General features: G+C 44.6%; 1 protein-coding gene across 2 annotated transcripts in view; it reads right to left on the reverse strand.

Moving 5' to 3' along the window:
- LOC126354385 (ankyrin repeat and BTB/POZ domain-containing protein 2) overlaps positions 1-6,036 on the reverse strand; it is a 592,792-nt gene that overhangs the window by 374,418 nt on the left and 212,338 nt on the right. The gene's annotated exons all lie outside the window — the stretch shown is intronic.

The following is a 6,036-nucleotide window of genomic DNA, read 5'->3' on the forward strand; positions in this document are numbered from 1 at the left end:
ACCAGCGAAGAACTTTGCATTTTATACAAAATCATGGTTAACTTCCGCCCACCAGCGAAGAGCTTGGCCCTGGTTGGATCCGTTAAAGACGACTTAGAATTGAAAAAAGTCAGGAGCACACGATCTGTCCAGGAGCGTCTTATGGAACACGGAAGCAGTAGCAGAACACTGTATTTCCATGAGACATTCCATAGAATACAACAGAACAAAAATTTTAGCTCCAGTTTCAAGTTTATGGAATTCAGTAATCAAAGAATCTGTGGAAATACGTCTTGCCGATAATGTTGTAAATCGTAACATGGGCTTTCAACTGGATAGAAATTGGAATCCTATAATTAAAATTATCCAGTCACAGCGGAATGGACGAGGTCACTCGATACTCAACGTCTAGTTCATATCTCACTTCGTCACCGCGGGCAGCCCACAGAAATCGGCTGTTCCTGCGCCGAAAGACGCCAGCACATTTCGCAAGCCCGAGAGTCCTCATAAATATTATGAGTACACCTGGGCTCTTCAGTAGTTGTCTACTCACCTGAAGATGGCAGGCCGTCTCTGTGCCGAAATATCGTGACAGAATGTTGAGAGCATCCGGTTGCACGCCCGAAAATTATTAGAAGCAGAAACACGCCATGAAAATTTCAGAAGTTACACTCTTATATTCAGCTTTTATTCTTTTTTTCCTTACTGAATTACCAAGCCACAGCTCGAAGTACAAGACATTAATGCATAATGATTTTAATTAATGTCTAGTCAGAAGTAGCAATACGCAAAAAACATTTCCTGCCTTTTCGTTTTCTAACAGGAAGAGAGGTGGGACATGTAGGGCTATAGACAGGTACATGCAGGGTTTCAGAAGGCGACTGCACAAAAAGTACAAGACATAAAGAAAACAGGCACGCATCAGTGAATTGAGCAATGCTCCAAGTTTTTAACTCACTCTACAAGTGCTCAATATGTGCACCGTTTGTGACAATACGTGCGTGCCATTTGTGACACGAATTGTATGGGAAGACGCGACAGCCTCCCGCTTTGCGAGTTGCCTATCTGCAGGCGCGAACTAATTCGACGCGACAATACGGAGCAGCGTGAAGCCGAGCGTTCACAAAAACACTTGAAGACAGTTCAGTCTACCTGTGTAAGTTGTAATTGTAAGAATTCTACAAACCATTAACATGCTTCGCTTCGCCAGTGGGACACTGATACGTAGCAATAACATACAGCAAATTCGCACTGGTTCTTCGACAACCTATCGTGGGATACATATGTACCATTGGTGGTGTAAGGGTTAATAGGATACATTAAAAACATGTGTGTTTATCTGTTCTATCCCAGTACACTACATTGTACGGCGAATGGTCTACAGAAACGTAAGTAACAGCGAATGTGTCCCAAGGAAATGCAATAGGAACTCCAATCTTCTCATTACGCACAAACTAAATGGTTCAAATGACTCTGAGCACTGTGGGACTTAACATCTGAGGTCATCAGTCCCCTAGAACTTAGAACTACCTAACTAACCTAAGGACATCACACACATCCACGCCCGAGGCAGGATTCTAACCTGCGTAGCGTTCGCGCGGTTCCAGACTGAAGTGCCTAGAACCGCTCGACCACAGCGGCGGAAACGCACAAACTATTTATCAGATTTGATCAGTACTATTTAAGAATGTCTTCAGATTCTGCTGTTGTCTAAATGAGCGATGGTAAGGAATTTCAGTGAGACTTTAACCAAATTTCGGCTTGGTGTAATGAATGGCAGATCTCTTTAAATGTGGGCAAATGCCACCTAATGACTGCAACAAATAGAAATAACGCAATAGTATACCATTAGAATGTTGTTGGTTTACACGTTGAGCACGTCAAATCGTGTAAGTGTTTAGGCGTAACACAGAGAAATGAAATGAGACATAACATCAGTGCCAGGGTAGGGCAGGCGAATGACTTATACGTGTTGGAAGGGTTCCGAGAAAGCGCAGCGCATCTTTGAAAGAAATCTTATACGAGACACTAGTATAACGAATTCCGGAATATTGTCCCAGAGTTTGGTGTCTTTATCAAGTAGGCATGACAACAGACATCGCGAGGATTACGAGGTGTGCTGCTAGGATCGTAGCAGGTGGGTACAAAAAAAAAAAAAAAGGTTCAAATGGCTCTGAGCACTATGGGACTCAACTGCTGTGGTCATTAGTCCCCTAGAACTTAGAACTACTTAAACCTAACTAACCTAAGGACATCACACACATCCATGCCTGAGGCAGGAGTCGAACCTGCGACCGTAGCAATTGCACGGCTCCGGACTGCGCGCCTAGAACCGCGAGATCACCGCGGCCGGCGCAGGTGAGTACAGTTTATACGAAAGTGTAACAGAAATGCTCAGGGAATTAAATGAAAACCCTTGGAAATAAGATGACTTACGTCTCGCGGTACATTCTTGCGTAGATTTAGAAAACCTGTATTCCGAGAAACTATGCGTCAGTTATGCTGCTGGCATCGTGTATCTCACATGCGGTGCCTATTCACGCTCGATACTTATTGACAATACTAGGTTGTCAAACCTTCAATATACTGAAGAGACCTCCAATTGTCAATAATACTGACAAAATTGTTAGTTTACGACTTGGTTTTACTATGTTAAGACGTCGGACACCCAAAAGAAAGCATGTATTGCAATTACATTGGCTGTAGCTAGCTAGCAACAGAAAACGACGAAAATAAGGAAATGAGTCCGAGAATGGTTGAAAAAAAATGGAGCGAATGGTCACATGTTAATTTACTGATTGAAATCAGAATCACGGACCCAGAAAATTCCATAAATTATTTTCCACCGAGTCCTGTATCGAATGGCACGTTATTAATGTTGATACGAGATAAAATACATTAATGAGAGAGGCAATAGCCGTCGACGATATATTAGGGATAACTTTGAGATTTCTGACGACAGGCAGTTCTATCTAACGCTCAAAGTTTAGTACTGTAATACCAGCAAAACAAATTAGTAAAATTCTTTAGAGCAATTATATCTGTCTGGCAAGAACATGTTCAGGTAGTTAATGTAAAACTTTTCTTTTTTTCGTTTTGTGATAAGTTGGTGAAACTGACGAGCATTTCGCAGTCCTCTTACAAGTCATTGCAGATATACTTGTATGACGTATATTTCGAAGTGGATGCGTTTCTGTGACTGCTATGTAATTCACTATCCTATACTTTATTTTCAAATTAATAAAGTGAGCAGGCCCATAGAGAACCCTTCGTTAACTGTCCTACAGTGGTTTATACAATCAGCTTTAGGAATCATAAAAACAGTATGGCGTCTGAAGAGTAATTTTTCCCAAGATCAATACGTGAATGAAATAGGACAGAAACTCAACGTTATAGATACTAATTGCTTGCGGAGAAAACACTAAGCACGAAGGACATGGGATACCTCCTAATATCGAGTCGGACCACCTTTTACCAGGGGTAGTACAGCACCTCGACGTGACATGGAGTCAACAAGTCGTTGGAAGTCCCGTGCAGAAATATTGAGCCATGCAGTCTCTATAGCCGTTCATAATTGCGAAAGTTTGCCGACTTGTGCATGAACTGATCTCTCGATTATGCCCCGCAAATGTTCGATGGGATTCATGTCGAGTGATTTCGATGGCCAAATCATTCACTGGAACTGTCGAGAACGTTATTCAAACCACCTGCGATCGGTTGTGGCCCGGTGTCATGGCGCATTGTCATCCACAAAAATTCCAGTTTTGCTTGGGAGCATGAAGTCCATGAATAGCTGCAAATGGTCTCCAAGTAGTTGAACATAATCATTTCCAGTCAATGATCGGTTTAATCCATTCCACGCAAACACAGCCCATACCATTATGGAGCTACCACCAGCTTGCAGTGTGCGTTGTTGACCACTTGGGTCCATGGCATTGTGGGTTCTGCACCACGCTGGAGCCCTACCATCAGCTTTTACTTGCTGGTATCGGGACTCAGCTGACCAGGCGACGGTTTTCCAGCCGTCTAGGATCCAACCGATATGGTCACTAGCCCAGGAGAGGCGCTGCATGCGATATCGTGTTGTTAGCAAAGGCACTCTGTCGGTCGTCTGCTGCCCTAGCTCATTCACTCCAATTTTCGCCACATTGTCCTCACGGATACGTTCATCTTTGATTTCTGCGGTTATTTCACGCAGTGTTGCTTGTCTGTTAGCACTAACAGGTTCATGCAAACGCCGCTGCTCTTAGTCGTTAAATGAAGGCCGTCGGCCACTGTGCTACCCGTGGTGAGAGGTAATTCCTTAAATATGCTATTCACAACACAATCTTAACACCGTGGATATCGCATCTTTGAATTCCCTAAAGATTTTCGAAATGAAGGGACCCACGCGGATAACTCCATCTGCGATTCCGCATTCTGAGTCTGTTAATTCCCGTTGTGCTGACATAACCACCTCGAAAACCTTTTCACATAATCACCTCAGTACAAATGACAGCTGCGCGATTGTACTGGGCTTTTATATCTTGTGTACGCGATACCACCGCCATCTATATACACTACTGGCCATTAAAATTGCTACACCAAGAAGAAATGCAGATGATAAACGGGTACTCATTGGACAAATATATTACACTAGAACTGACATGTGATAACATTTTCACGCAATTTGGGTGCACAGATCCTGAGAAATCTGTACCGAGAACAACCACTCTGGCCGTAATAACGGCCTTGATACGCCTGGGCATTGAGCCAAACAGAGCTTGGATGGCGTGTACAGGTACAGTTTCAACACGATACCACAGTTCATCAAGAGTAGTGACTGGCGTATTGTGACCAGCCAGTTGCTCGGCCACCATTGGCGAGACGTTTTGAGTTAGTGAGAGATCTGAAGAATGTGCTGGCCAGGGCAGCAGTCGAACATTTTCTGTATCCAGAAAGGCCGGTACAGGACCTGCAACATGCGGTCGTGCATTATCCTGCTGAAATGTAGGGTTTCGCAGGGATCGAATGATGGGTAAAGTGAAATCTAATGTCCACTGTTCAAAGTGCCGTCAATGCGAACAAGAGGTGACCGAGACGTGTAACCAGTGGCACCCCATACCATCACGCCTGGTGATACGCCAGTATGGCAATGACGAATACACGCTTCCAATGTTCGTTCAACGCGAAGTCGCCAAACACCAATGCGACCATCATGATGCTGTAAACAGAGCCTGGATTCATCCGAAAAAATGACATTGTGTCATTCGAGCACCCAGGTTCGTCGTCGAGTACACCATCGCAGGCGCTCCTGTCAATGTGATGCAGCGTCAGGGGTAACCGCAGCCATGTTCTCCGAGCTGATAGTCCATGCTGCTGCAAACGTCGTCGAACTGTTCGTGCAGATGGTTGTTGTCTTGCAAACGCCCCCATTTGTTGACTCAGGGATCGAGACGTGGCTGCACGATCCGTTACAGCCATGCGGATAAGATGCATGTCATCTCGACTGCTAGTGATACGAGGCCGTTGGGATCAAGCACCTTCCAGAACCCACCGATTCCATATTCTGCTAACAGTCATTGGATCTCGGGCTACGCGAGCAGCAATGTCGCGATACGATAAACCGCAATCGCGACAGGCTACAATCCTACCTTTATCAAAGTCGGAAACGTGACGGTACGCATTTCTCCTCCTTACACGAAGCATCACAACAACGTTTCACCAGGCAACGCCGGTCAACTGCTGTTTGTGCATGAGAAATCGGTTGGAAACTTTCCTCATGTCAGCACGTTGTAGGTGTCGCCACCGGCTCCAACCTTGTGTGAATGCTCTGGAAAGGTAATCATTTGCATATCACAGCATCTTCTTCCTGTCGGTTAAATTTCGCGTCTGTAGCAGGTCATCTTTGTGGTTTTAATGGCCAGTAGTGTATGTGCGAGTCGCTATGCAATAACTTTCTTCACCTCAAGGTATGTAAAAAGTCCCTGTTCCTTTACTTCGAAACCTGCTAGATGGGACAGAAGGCAGGAAAGGAATGTAACTGATTTTTAAAGTTACACGGGCACTAGCCCGAAC

The sequence above is a fragment of the Schistocerca gregaria genome, chromosome 3, assembly GCF_023897955.1.
Source record: "Schistocerca gregaria isolate iqSchGreg1 chromosome 3, iqSchGreg1.2, whole genome shotgun sequence".
Lineage (NCBI taxonomy): Eukaryota > Metazoa > Arthropoda > Insecta > Orthoptera > Acrididae > Schistocerca > Schistocerca gregaria.